Raw genomic sequence first — 15387 nt, 5'->3', positions numbered from 1 at the left:
GTGATTTTAGGGTAAAATTTAGGGATTACACACACCTAGCCACTTGAATGACAAAATATCAATTTCAAAACATGACAAAAGTGCATGGGAGGACTTTGGGGCACGCCAAGTGACTCAAGTGACAAAAGATCAAGTTAAAGACATTAGAAAAAGTGCTTTCAAGCATTCAAAGAGTGCCCTCTACATGGAAACTCAAGTTTCTTCTTGAAAACACAAAAGGATTTCATTGGAGAAGTCAAGTTTCTTCTTTCAATTTTTACCACAAGTTATCCAAAGTACAACAAGTGTTTTCATCCTTCCAACACCTACAATAGTTGTCATGGGGAGCATGTCATTTCCTTCGCTTTTCATAAAGCATTTCAAGATGGATAATTTCCCCTGTAAAAAGGTCTTCATCATGGACAAGATATAGGCCACCTTTGACAACTCATATGGACCAACTACGACTCAAACCTAGGACCTTCCATTTGTTGTTGGAGTGCTCTACCAACCGAGCTGCTAGCCCCTCTATGGACAGCTCATCATTGGTCTAGGTGTAGTTTTTTCCAACACCCCCCCCCCCACCAAGCCACATTGCAAGTGCTTGGGGCTCCTAGCTTGGCTCCAATACCACATGTTGAGTTATAGCTCATATAGAATAGCTAGGACTTGAACCTAGGACCTTCCATTTGTTGTTGGAGTGCTCTACCAACTAAGCCACTAGCCCCTCTATGGCCAACCCATCATCGATCCAAGTGTAGATTTCTAACACTATTTTGTACCTACACAATTTTTTAGGGGCTCGAGATCCTCAAACGGAAATTTGTACAACCGTATGGATCAATACCAATGCTTATTAGGGTTTCCTAGTTTCTTTAGAGGATCTCCCATGCTCATGACTATTTTTGGCAGTTGTAATTTCTTGGGAAAGAGTTATTTTTAGATGATTTTCTAGAAAGTCTATCCAAAGATGTTCCAAGATTTATTATATTAGAAGATGTATTTTAAGACAAAGTTATATATTTTAGGCTTGCTTTGAAAGCAAGTAAACTAATTTTAGTGTAGAAATTATGGTACGCTTTTTATTTGTCTTGAATAAATCACAAGTAGAAAAGCTTGCATATACTTAGAAGTGTTATTGTCACTGAAATTTTCAATAGAATTGCTATGCCTAGATGCTACTAAAATTGACGTTCAAGGTCCTTTTGTGAAATCTTGTGTATTTGTGGTTAGGTTAAAAGAACTACTTTATGGATTTGCAAGTTTGGTACTGCAGGTTTCCTTGATTCCATTTACTCAAGTGTGGTGCATCATTTATTCAATTCAACCATTGTGTTGTACTTACAAGTTTTAGCTTGTCTCTAACTGAGAAGTTATAGAAACAAAATGTCAAATAGCTTTCTAGCCTAGCCTAAGAACAAAATGCTAGGTTTACTTTAAATTTCTTTGTACCACTCACTCATAGAAACCTTGCTAGTTCTAGGTTTTATTCTTAATTTAACGTGTCAAGGAATTTAAACTTTTCTTCTCTCTTTATAATGGAGCCTCCACTTCAAACTTGAAGGAAGGTAACAATTAGAAGGAAGAACCTTTTAACATGATATCTTTTGTTGTCCTTGACACTTGTTTGGTTTGTCTAATAATAATAATATGTGAGTACATTTTGTAAAAATTAAAGGCTTTGTAGGATTCCAATAAGTAATTAGTGGATCTATGCGATAAAATATCTATGTAAATTTTCTTGTTGTGAGGTCGATTATCTATTGAATGACCAAGAGTAAGTGATGATGTCTTCATTAATTTGAGATGTGCTGGCATGTCATAAGGAGATATAGTGTTACTGATTATATTAATTCACATTTTCCATCATATTAAACTCTACCTCACTTCCTCATTTTAACTTAGGACTCACTATGAGAGATAGCCCTTCACATTTTCTTTATTTTACAAAGATATTCCATTCTTTGACCTTAAGTCATGGGGATTCACTTCTTAGTCTTGTTAAATTAATTTGGAGATAAATCTTGAACTCCCATACTTCTAATTCTTATATTATTCATTAGGTTTATTATGAAAAAGAAATTGTGGTGGATTTTATGATAGCTCTTTTCCTTGTAAGGTGGTTGGTAGGTTAAAATTATATAATCGTTGTCATGTGCCAACCTCACCTATGCGCTACACGAAATAGTACCAAACTCACCCATGCGCAACACCAAATAGTGCCAAACTCTAGACCACAACAATTTCCAAAAATTAGTGGATGGTGAGCAATTCCTCAACTCTAGATGCTTCATGATCCAAGCACCATTCAAGTTCCACTTGTGTTGCTTCATCACAATTCCAAATGGCTTCAACCTCTAAATGGTTTTCCCCAAGTCCAAACCCCTCCTAGAACAATACCATTCTAAGTAGCTTTCTTCAAAACCATACCATTCAAAATAGCTCTTCTCAAAACAATACAATTCTAAGTTTCTCTCCTCAAAGTGTCACCATTCCAATTAGCTTTCTTCATAATTGGTTTACTTTGGATTGTTACTAATGTGATCAGTTCTCCCTATGAATAGCATAAGTACTAAAGGTTTCAAGTGCAATATATCACCTACTTGACACCAACTCTATAACCAACAAGGCCCAATACCAATTAGCAAATACCCTCTATAATGCTACTCCAGTGAGCTTTAACCAACATGTGATGTACACCACCAAGCATATGAAGTTAGGTTGTCATCCATGCACTCAACACCTGATAAGGGAAACGTATTTATGCAACAGCAAGGAGGTAGAATAAGATCAATCCTCAAACCATTATGGAACCAAAAAATTTTGTAACCAATCCTGATTGTAACAAATATTTCTTATAATTTTATATATACTTTTATTTGAATTCTGAACTTGAGGGAGGATAGGAGACAGAGGAAGACACAAATTACACATGGTTTTCCCACGTGCATAGGTTCAGCAAAGTTGCCAATCATACAAATCAGTTAGGATTTTCATTAGTCTCAAGTCAAAGGAAATCTCGTTGAATAAAAAATGTATTATACGATGTTCAGAAAAGTTTCAAAAAGGAGGATCAATGGTGCACAAGGATGGGGTATGAGGACTAAAGGACTTGATGAGACTAGGATGTGTTATTTATTTTACCCTTAATTTGCCATTATTTGTCATTCCTATGGTATCCATGTCATTCCTGTCACCATTTGGTAAGGAAGAAAGGAGGGAATTCAATAAATATGAAAGAAAAGTCAAAACAAAACTATGAATGAAAACCGTGGTTATTTGCTGACTAAACTGTTTAAACTGCCATAACAGGGGATCTATAGGTGGACAGGTACTTGGAAGAAGGGATTGCTTAGCGCATAGATCATGAGAATGAGAGATTGGCATGAAGGTGATCTATTTTTGACAGATGGTTTCGGCATAGTCTTGGAATAGCCTAGAATTGTTAAAACTGTTATATTGTTTTGATTCGGTGGCCTGCGGCCCTAGATTAGTTGATGGTATTTATTTTGTTTTGTATAAAACAAGTTTCATGGTTACAAACTCGTAATTAGTTAGAGACAATATTAGTAAGCAGTGTTATATAAATATGTATGGGATTGTTCAAGAAGATAAGCCGATTATATATATGAAAAACATTGCTGTTCCAATTATTATTCTCTGATTGCGAGTGCATGGTTTGAAGTAGCAAGCGTTTATAGTTTCAGCACTTGGTGACCGAGAAGGCAGGGCCCCCTTGCTCGCGTTATCAGGTGACTTCTTTATAAGTGTGGAGTGAGTAGTTTTATGTTTCGATTGCATGATTACATGTTCATTGTTTTAACAGTGTGATTTAATAAACAGTTTAGTTCAGATTTAACTTAGTATCGGTTTGAAGGAATTGTGAGTTTGCAGAACATTTAATAATCCGTGTAGTAGACTATCTTTTGTTTGAATTGTAATATCATTTCTGCATTCGCAAGTCTAATCGGAAATTGCAGGATAAGGAAAATACCTCAGTTCAGAAATCAAGTTATATCTATCCGAACTTATGTTTGATCTGATTGAATGAGCTGTGATTCAGAATTCTGATATTCAGACGAATACATGTTTGAACCAGTAGGCTGTGACTCATAATTCTGGTGTTCTTCCACACTGTTCCACTTCCTGTCACTACCGTGACGGGAAGCAGAACTATTCTGTCTTCACTCCTAAATTGCTTTGGAGGAAAGTAGTTTTATAATTAGTAATAAATTAAGTGAATGTTTTCAATTGATGTTCATAAATTAAGAAAATGTTTTTGATTGAAAGTGTGTGATTTAAGTTTACATGTTTTGAGTGTGAGATTTAATTTGTTAGTTTAAGTGTATGAGCCTTAGATTTGTTCTAAGAATAAGTGTGTAAATTAGAAATGCATTCATAATCACTTAACATACTATCTTCATCCCTTGAGCAAATAGCCATTATACCTCTCATCAGCTTACGAATCCCGGATTGACACTTTAAGGTACAACTGAGGATGTCCGCATAAGTTCCAAGTTAATTTGAAGAGAAATTAGACCGCAGTTTTACCCTACATTTTTGGCGCTGTTGCCGGGGAGAGGTGTTAAAGGCGTGAAGCCGTAGTAAGTTAAGATAGGAACAGTGCGCCTTTGTGAAAGTTTGAGCAATTGTCAACATTGCTTGGATTAGTACCTCAGGTTTGCGCTGCAATAGTTCATCTAGATGCATGAATAGAGCTAGAGACAATAAAGGTAGATTTGTTAAGAAACAAGCAATAGATATAGGTACAGAAAACCCAAAAAGTAAATCCAAACCATTGAGTACCCAAACATCATTTAAGGGAAAGCAAAAAGAGACAACAATCAGAGGAAGCTAAAAATCACATAGAAGTTGGCATTCCATTAAAAACCCAGTTCAACGAACCCGATTTAGAGAAGTGCGTCATTGAAGAGACTTCAGTTGATAACCATTCTGAGTCCCTTGAAGAGACCTATCAAAGGGTTGCCAAACAATTCAACAAGTCCTACGACTTAAGAGCAGGTTCATCCCTAGTAAATAACAAGCCAACTATAGTTGTCTATACTCCTTGGGCATTCGAAACCATGGCGGATCCTAATAATGAAGGGAGAAACTTAGGGGGGCGAGATGCTAACAATAATAATGGTGAAAGAGCATTAGTAAACAATGAACCAATTGCTTTTGAGTATCCCATTATCCATCCGGACGAGGATGCTCCCATGAAAAACATTCCCCATTCTGCGTTGCCCGTCTTTCAAGGATTATCAATTGAAGACCCTGATATTTTCTTATTTAAATTTGAAGTTTTATGCAACAGCTATGACTACAGGAATGACGGCCAAAAGCTCAAACTGTTCCCAGCTACATTAAAGGATGCGGCATTGCGTTGGTTCATGAGTTTGCGACATATCAAATCTTGGGATGAGATGAAACAGGTGTTTATGGACAAATATCAAGATTATTGCAAAACCAAAGATATCTGGGATGAAGTCTTTCGCATGAACCAAAAGGAGGATGAATCCGTGGAAGATTACCTGGAACGTTTCATATTCAATCTTCAACGATCAAGACAGCCAGGACTCACTCCTGACACTACTAAAACGTTATTTCTTAGAGGGATAAAGGATGAGACTATGGATGCTCTAAATTTAATGGGTAAAGGAAATATTTCAAAATTGAGTTTTGATGATATTGTTGACATTTGCAGGAACTACTCCAGGTCTCAACGTCCCCTACGGAGTCACTCTAGTAGGTTGTCTACTTCGGGAGGAGCATCAGGTATTTCAAAACGGGAAATAGGTAATTTGCGTGAGGATCTTAAAACTGATTTATTAAATCATATGGGAAAACAAATAGACACTTTGTATACTCGCAGGAAACAGGAAGAAGCGGAGAAGGCCTTAGCAATATATTGTCCTACATGTCGTAAAAAGCATGGTCCTGAGGATTGTCCATATAATAGAACAAATATTTCATCCCTAGAGGAGGCGAGTAAAAGTTCTACTTTAAGACCTCTTTCTGAAGGAATAGTTAATATGGAATATGCTGAGGAACCTGTATATTATATGGCCCCGCAACGACCTTTTCCACCAAGAGCAATACAACCAGGTTTCTCCAATGAGTATTTTCCTGGGCCGAGTCAAACCTTTCCCAATCCAAACACATGGTATGGAAGCTGGCAACAACCTCCATCCTATCCTCAGTGGTCTCAAAATTACTAGTTCGGAACGCAACCGTGGCAACAGGCATGGAGACCGCATGCGCCACAACCTACACCATACCCACAATCCTATCCACCACAAGTTCCATTTCCTCCTCCACCTCTAATAAGTCCTTACCAACAACCACAACAATTCCTTCCGCCTATACCATCATCTTCATCTAATCCCCCACTTAACCTGCCACAACCACCAAAGCCAACATCACTGCCCACTCAACCAAACCCCAATCCTAATAATAAGCCATCCCAACCTGTGTATACTAATGAGGTGGCAGGTTATCCCAATTATCCAATTAATGTAGTAGAACTCGAGGGCATACAACTAAGGTCAGGAAATAAATGAAGAACCCGAGGAGGAGCCTGAAAAAAAACCTCCATTTCCTAATCGATTTCTTTCTAAACCTGTACCAAAGGAGATTACGCAAACTGAATTTGATCTTATGAATGAGCTCCGCAATGTTAATATTAAAATTCCTTTATTGCAGGCTATCAAAGATATTCCGGTGTACAATAAAACAATTCGAGAGTTATGTACACGAAGGCAAAAGAAGAAGGAAGATCCCAAGACTGTTCAGGTTATTGGGCAACTCGCAGATCTTATGCTTGGAAATTTGACAATCCCCAAATATGCAGATCCAGGGAGCCCAGTCATCCAGGTAAGCATTGGTAAGGTTACTATTCCTAATACACTTGTGGATTTAGGTGCTACAATTAATGTGATGACTAATGAGACCAAGACAAAATTGTCTCTTGAAGGACTTAGGCCTACACCTACAGTTCTTCAGATGGCTGATCGTTCCCTGGTTAAGCCTGAAGGGGTTATTGAAGATGTGGTCCTTTCTATTGATTCATGGGAATTTCCAACTGACTTTATGATTTTGCAGCCTAAAGTTAAGCTGGGGGGGTATCCCTTAATCTTAGGACGACCTTGGTTAGCTGCTGCTAATGCTTTTATCAACTGTCGGTCGGGTAATATGGTTATCTCTAATGGCAAACAAACTAAGCAATTAACACTATATCCACCTGCTCAACCCCTGCTAGAAATGGAAGATCCTACTTGGGTTGATAGTGACTTGGAAGATTCCTTACCAGTCCTAACTATTGAACAAGCACATGACTTTGAAGAGCCCACAGAGGATAACCTTCTTGTTAATTTTCTTCAAAACAGGTATGGGTCAAATGACATTTTGGACAACTTGGTTCTTCCTTTGCAAATAACTACTAGTTGTCCTTTTGGCAGTTTTCCTCTAGTAGGTGGTTCTCAGTCTATTCGTCACTTTTTCATATTACACCAGTTGTTGCCTCACCAGTGTTTGTATAGTCCATTACTATCCTTAGAAAGTCATGATTCATCACAAGTGTTAGCTCTTGATTCTCCTATACAGTCACAACCTATGGAGATTTTACCAGGTCGCACCCTTAATATCACTCCACAGTTAAGCCCAGAACAGATCAAGGACCTTATTACCATGCTTAGGGACAATAAAGCCGCATTTGCTTGGGAGTACCAAGATATGCGTGGTATCCATCCCGACACTTGCACACATCACATTTACATTGAGGAAGGGAGTCGTCCTGTCAAACAACCACAACGAAGACTTAACCCTGTTTTGCGGGACATAGTCAAGGAGGAGCTACAAAAATTGTTAAATGTTGGTTTTATATATCCTATTTCAGATAGCAGGTGGGTATCTCCTTTAGTTGTTGTGCCAAAGAAGAATGGTAAGTGGCGTATTTGTGTTGATTATAGAGCACTTAATAAAGCAACTAAAAAGGATCATTTTCCCTTACCATTTATTGATCAAGTTCTGGACACTCTTGCAGGGAAACGATTCTTCTCCTTCTTGGATGGATTCAGTGGATATAATCAAATCCGCATAGCACCTGAAGACCAGGATAAGACCACCTTCACTTGTCCTTGGGGGACATTTGCCTATAATGTGCTGCCATTTGGATTATGTAATGCCCCAGCTACCTTTCAGTGGGCTGTGCTAAGTATTTTTGCTGACCTTGTGAATGATTGTGTAGAAGTCTATATGGATGACTTTACGGTTCAATACTTATCAAGAGGCAAAAACAAACTTAGAGAAAGTGCTTAAGCGATGTATAGATACTAATTTATCTTTAAGTCATGAAAAGTGTCACATTCTTATGACTAAGGGCATCGTCTTAGGTCATTTCATTTCTTCCAAAGGTATTCAAGTTGATCCTAAAAAGGTCCAAATAATTCATGACCTACCTACACCATCCAGTCCAAAAGATGTGAGGAGTTTTCTTGGCCATGCTGGGTATTACCGACGGTTTATTCAAAACTTCAGCAAGATTGCTTCTCCTTTGTTTTCTCTTTTAGCCAAAGATGTTGTCTTCTCCTGGACGCCTGAGTGTCAGGAAGCCTTTGAGACTATTAAAACCAAGCTTGTGACCACCCCAGTCCTTAGAGGTCCAAATTGGGAGTTGCCATTTCACATCCATACCGATGCCTCTAACTCTTCTATGGGCGCAGTGCTTGGACAAAAAGAAGACAATCTCTTTTATTCTATTTATTACATCAGCAAGAACTTCACAGGTGCAGAAGTAAACTATACGGTAACTGAAAGGGAGTTTTTAGCTGTTGTTTATGCTATTAATAAATTTCGTCATTATATTACTGGATATAAAGTGTTTGTTCATACAGATCATTCGGCAATTCGCTTTCTAATGAATAAACCAGTAGTCACTGGCAGAGTCATTAGGTGGTTACTTTTATTACAAGAATTTGATGTCACTATACTTGATAAGCCTGGTCGAGAAAATGTGGTTGCAGATTTCCTATCCAGGTTGCCGTTGCCAGACAATGAACCAACTCCAGTTGATGACACCTTTCCTGATGAACACCTCTTTGCTATCTCCGCAAAGAGTCCTTGGTTTGCTGATATTGCCAACTACTTGGTCACATGCAAGTTCCCTCCTCACTTCTCCCCTCGAGAACGTCGGAAGTTGGTGGGCCTTAGTGGACAATATACCAAGATTAATGGTCTCCTCTTTTGCACTGGCATTGACAACATCATGCGTAGATGTGTACCTGAGGAGGATGTCTTTGACATTCTTCGAGCTTGCCATATTGAACCATGTGGAGGGCATTTTGCTACTCAGAGGACAGCTCAAAAGATCCTCACTGCTGGGTATTATTGGCCTACAATCCATAAGGATTGTAAGCGATATATTCATCATTGTGATCAGTGTCAGCGGATGGGTCGTCCTACACGCTCAGATGAGATGCCATTACATCCTCAGATATCTTTGGAACCCTTCGAGAAGTGGGGCCTTGATTTTGTGGGTCCTATCAACCCACCTTCTAGGAACAAGGAGTACATTCTTGTTTGCACAGATTATGTCACTAAGTGGGTTGAAGTCATTGCGCTCAAACATACACGAGACACTAAAGTGGCTGACTTTCTATATTCAGAAATTTTCACTCGCTTTGGTGTTCCTCGGTAAATCACTACAGATCAAGGACCACAATTTACTTTAGAACTTATTGCTGCTCTAGTCAAAGAATATGAGATCCGTCATCGGAAGTCCACTCCTTACCATCCCCAAGCTAATGGACAAGTTGAGGTCACCAACAGAGAACTTGAGAACATTCTTACCAAAACGGTTGCTCTTCATAAACGTGATTGGGCCATGCGGCTTCCTGAAGCTGTATGGGCCTACCGCACGACGTGGAAGACCACTACTGGTCTGACCCCTTATGAACTCGTTTATGGTAAGAAGGCCGTTCTTCCGATTGAGTTTGAAATTAAGACTCTGCGGACTGCGTTGCAACTCGGTCTAAGTCTCTCTGATGCTCAGAAGGACCGCATTGCCCAACTACACTCTCTCGATAAGCTCCGTCAGGATGCACTCTTTCACACAGAGGTCGTCCAGAAGCAACGAGCTCTGTGGCATGATCGACATATTCACCATCGCTCTTTTCAGCCTGGGGATTGGGCGCTTTTGTATGACTCTCGATTCCAGGATTTCAAAGGCAAGTTTCACACAAGATGGTTGGGACCTTACGAAGTTGAGCATGTATATGATAACGGTGTTGTTCAACTCTGCACTGTGGATTCTGAACACCGCAAGTTCCTCGTTAATGGTCACCACTTGAAGCTGTACCGGAAACCTCTTTCGAAGGAAACCTTCTTTCTTGATGTGGCTAAGGAACTCACCATGGTTCCCTTTGGCCTCCTTCAAAATTGAATATTAAAAAAAAAAAAAAAAAAAAAATGCAATAAAAGATCCAACAATGAAAACCAGTTTTCTGGCATTGTTGGCCGACTACTGGCTGAAAACTGGTTTACCAACGGCTCGTAGTTGCAATAATTCCTGGCTGTGAAAACTGGGTTCCCAACACAACCAAGCGGCATCCGGTTGAAAACTGAGTTATCGGTGGCCTGGTGTCGTTATTAAACAAAGAAAAACCCCAAATTAAAAATAAATAAATAGATAAAGGTAAGAAAAAAAAAAAGAGAGAGAGAGAGAGAAAAAAAGACAGAAAAAAGAAAAAAAAAAAAAATGAAAAGAGCAAATAAAAACCAACGGGCCTAACACCCATGCTATCTCCTTCTCTCTTGCCACTCTCGTTACCGCCCTATCTTTCCCTCTGGTGGCTTCTAGACTTCCTGTCCAGGAAAGGACAGGAAGTCCTCCGCTCATTCTCTTTTGGCATTTCTTTCTGTCAGTGCGGTTTGTTTACCACTTATCACTTCACCTGCCATGCTGTCCCTCGTGCTCGATTCGGTCGCCACCCACTTCTTTCTGGTTCGTCATCTCTCTCCGCATGTTTGGTGACGTAATTGTTCCGCCATGTGACTTCACCTGACTTGGCGGTTGCGCTCGTGTGATGTCGGATCTCCTGGCTCCACTTCAGCTTCCAGTCACCTCCTCCATCCTTGGCGATCTTTGCACTCTCTCGTCATCGAGTTCCTCGGTATTCGGTAATGGTTTCGTTTTGCTTTTCTTTTGTTTATTTATTTAATTTCCTCTTTTATTTTTCTCTACCCTATGGTGACATGCCCTGTGGACGGGTTTGATGCTTAGCTGGGGGGGGGAAACGTGTTGTATATGTGTCTTGGCCGTCATAATCTCTTCCTCATCCCTTAAAAGCCTCTCCTTGTCATCATTACCTTGTTTGTCTTATCTTGCCCTCATAATTGTAAATTTCCGTCACTATTTCCCAAACAGTGGTTTTTGGTAAAAGTTTTGAAGGTTTTTGGTAAAAGTTTTGAAAAAAAACTCTGTTACAATCATGGCGGGGGAACGGCATCCTCGGTATGAGCCTGTGACAATGGATGAAGTAAGAAAGCCCGAATACGAAGAAGCATATAAAGTCTTTAAGCAAGCCAGATGGGATGTATATTTTAAACAGCTAAGGGGTTATGATGAACGCACTACTCAGGAATTCGCAGAAAAATTTTCCAAAGGCCGAGCTGTTGTCCGCGGGTTAACTATTTCTGTCACAGTGGATTCTATAGCCAAAGTTTCAAGGTTACCCATCAGTGGTGAAAATTATTTTCCTGAAAGCTCAAAGAAAGTGGTGGCTCTTAAGAAGCTTCGGAAAAGGTTTTTAGACAGAGTGGAATCTGTTGTCGTCGTCTCAGGCCAAGGTACTAAATTGCTTTCGCTTCTAGCTCATTGGAAACATGTGGCTAGATTCATCATCCAGTATATCACATGCGAAGGCAGGTATGTTTATGTGTATGCCCACCATTTCCGCTTACTGTTACATTTGCCGAGAGGAATGCTTGTTAATGTTCCCTATTTTCTTTACTCATCTCTGCAACGTATGAGTCAAAATGTTCAAGAGGGTCATGGCCATGCCCTAGCACATCATGGGCTCATCAGGTTACTAGTTATTGGGGAATTGCAAAAACTCTCTCCCCCTGGTAATTGGGACTCTTTTGTTAGCTATGATTCAGACCAGGAGCCTTCTGATAGGGAAAATTCTGTTGAGGAATAGAGGGGTGATAGCTCTGTGAATGAGCAAGAAAATAACCCTGTAAGTGAAGGGGAACCTTCTGATAGCCCTGTTGAGAAAGAAAATGCTTCTGAAGAAGAGGAAGAATATGTAGAATCTGGGAAAAACCCTAGTACAACCTCGACTTCTCCCAAAAGACGGTCTCTAAAAAACCAAAACAAACAAAAATTGATATCTGGCGGCACACCAATCCAAAGCCCTTATCAAACTAGGAGTTCAGTTGTTAAGGGTAAAGCAATTAGTAAACAATCCCTTGGTTCTGAACGAAAGAGGAAACTTGTCGTAGAACCCTCTGATGATATGGGTGAAACACAAACTACACAAGAAGATCGGCTTCAACGTTTAGCCAGAGTAGCCACTACCCACATTGATGAAGGAATTGAGGAAGATTTACAAGTCTTGTCAGCAGTAATCAAGCAACATGGCAAGGTGCAACGAGAGCTGAGACATATGAATCGGCAGAAGATAAAAGAAAAACGGCAAAAGAAATCCCTTAGCCCTGTGATAGTACAGGTACAGGCTTATGAACCTTTACAAGAAGAAGGAATCCCTCCTAATGATGAACAAAACGAGTTTGATGAGAATGTGTATGATGAAAATGTAATTACTGAACACACTGGGGAAGAAATGAATCAAGAAGATGCTGGAGGCATCATATCTACAGCAGGGCATACTGAAACACTTGAGGAGCAACCTGTAAATACTGTTAATAACCCTTTGCCGGGAGATATTAATGAAACTCTGTTGTTGGGAACTACAGATAACTGTCCTTTGCCAGTAAATGACGACCAAGCAGCTTTGAATAAAGAAGAGAATCAAGAAGGGTTAACTGCAGATCAAGAGAAAAGTGTTCATCAAGTCATACAGAATATACCACAAGGAACAGAACAATCACCCCAAAAAGGAAAGGATCTCGAGCAAGGAAACTTTGATAATGAAATCCTGCTGAACCCAGCTGATATCACTCTCATGTCTTATGAAGGGGAGAATGTAGGAAATGAGGAATTTCTGATGAAACAGAAAGAAGAAGTCTGGACTTTGAGGGATTCCATTGCTCGGTTGAAAACAGAGAATTAGTCACTCCAGAAGCAGTTAGAGGATGCACAGGCTCTTGTTAGATTACAGGCAGAAGAGCTGAGTAAACTCAAGGCAGAGGTGAAACAGACTGTTGCTACTACAGAACCTTCTCTCACGGTCAAAGAACATGAAAGGCTTGTAAGGGAGATGAAGCAGCATTGGTTTCAGGAGGTTCCCAGCAATCTACAGAAACTAGTTCCTCCACCTGGTTTGTATTTATATTCTTTCTTTTGCATGAGGACATGCAAAACCCTAAGCTGGAGGGAAAATGATGAGACTTGGATGTGTTATTTATTTTACCCTTAATTTGCCATTATTTGTCATTCCTATGGTATCCATGTCATTCCTGTCACCATTTGGTAAGGAAGAAAGGAGGGAATTCGATAAATATGAAAGAAAAGTCAAAACCAAAACTATGAATGAAAACCGTGGTTATTTGCTGACTAAACTGTTTAAACTGCCATAACAAGGGATCTATAGGTGGACAGGTACTTGGAAGAAGGGATTGCTTGGCGCATGGATCATGAGAATGAGAGATATTGGCATGAAGGTGATCTATTTTTGACAGATGGTTTTGGCATAGTCTTGGAATAGCCTAGAATTGTTAAAACTGTTATATTGTTTCGATTCGGTGGCCTGCGGCCCTAGATTAGTTGATGGTATTTATTTTGTTTTGTATAAAACAAGTTTCATGGTTACAAACTCGTAATCAGTTAGAGACAATATTAGTAAGCAGTGTTATATAAATATGTATGGGATTGTTCAAGAAGATAAGCCGATTATATATATGAAAAACATTGCTGTTCCAATTATTATTCTCTGATTGCGATTGCATGGTTTGAAGTAGCAAGCGTTTATAGTTTCAGCACTTGGTGACCGAGAAGGCAAGGCCCCCTTGCTCACGTTATCAGGTGACTTCTTTATAAGTGTGGAGTGAGTAGTTTTATGTTTCGATTGCATGATTACATGTTCATTGTTTTAACAGTGTGATTTAATAAACAGTTTAGTTCAGATTTAACTTAGTATCGGTTTGAAGGAATTGTGAGTTTGCAGAACATTTAATAATCCGTATAGTAGAACATCTTTTGTTTAAATTGTAATATCATTTCTGCATTCGCAAGTCTAATCGGAAATTGCAGGATAAGGAAAATACCTCAGTTCAGAAATCAAGTTATATCTATCCGAACTTATGTTTGATCTGATTGAATGAGCTGTGATTCAGAATTCTGATATTCAGACGAATACATGTTTGAACCGGTAGGCTGTGACTCATAATTCTGGTGTTCTTCCACACTGTTCCACTTCCTGTCACTACCGTGACAGGGAGCAGAACTATTCTGTCTTCACTCCTAAATTGCTTTGGAGGAAAGTAGTTTTATAATTAGTAATAAATTAAGTGAATGTTTTAAATTGATGTTCATAAATTAAGAAAATGTTTTTGATTGAAAGTGTGTGATTTAAGTTTACATGTTTTGAGTGTGAGATTTAATTTGTTAGTTTAAGTGTATGAGCCTTAGATTTGTTCTGAGAATAAGTGTGTAAATTAGAAATGCATTCATAATCACTTAACATACTATCTTCATCCCTTGAGCAAATAGCCATTATACCTCTCATCAGCTTACGAATCCCGGATTGACACTTTAAGGTACAACTGAGGATGTCCGCATAAGTTCCAAGTTAATTTGAAGAGAAATTAGACCGCAGTTTTACCCTATAGGACTATGGACCAAAATTTGGGGACAAGAAGGAGCATCAAGGCAACAATGATAAATGGTGCAAATACTAAGTTACCGGTTCCGGTTCAGATTCAGGTACGGATTCGTGGATTCGGCAAAAAAAAAATTGGGTACAGGTATGGGTTCGTCCGTACATATATATATATATATATATATATATATATGTTCAAACTTCAAACATCAAAATTATATATGTTCACAGCTCAAACATACAATGTAACTTTCCCATACAATGATACATAAATGATAACAGATAAATCATAAATCCATAATTGCCATTGCCAATGCCAATAAATATTTTGTTATTGATATATCGTAAATCATAAATGTAATATCATATTCATAATTTGCAAAAAAGATAGATAATATTCAAGTGT

General features: G+C 38.9%; 1 protein-coding gene across 2 annotated transcripts in view; it reads right to left on the bottom strand.

Annotated features, from left to right (window-relative positions):
* The window catches only part of LOC131047855 (serine/threonine protein phosphatase 2A 55 kDa regulatory subunit B beta isoform), an 87487-nt gene that overhangs the window by 14620 nt on the left and 57480 nt on the right, over positions 1 to 15387 (bottom strand). The window lies entirely within an intron of this gene.

The sequence above is a fragment of the Cryptomeria japonica genome, chromosome 3 (genome assembly GCF_030272615.1).
Source record: "Cryptomeria japonica chromosome 3, Sugi_1.0, whole genome shotgun sequence".
NCBI classification, from domain to species: Eukaryota; Viridiplantae; Streptophyta; class Pinopsida; order Cupressales; family Cupressaceae; genus Cryptomeria; species Cryptomeria japonica.
Note: the sequence above shows the minus strand (reverse complement) of the source record. Positions and strands in the feature narration are given on the sequence as shown.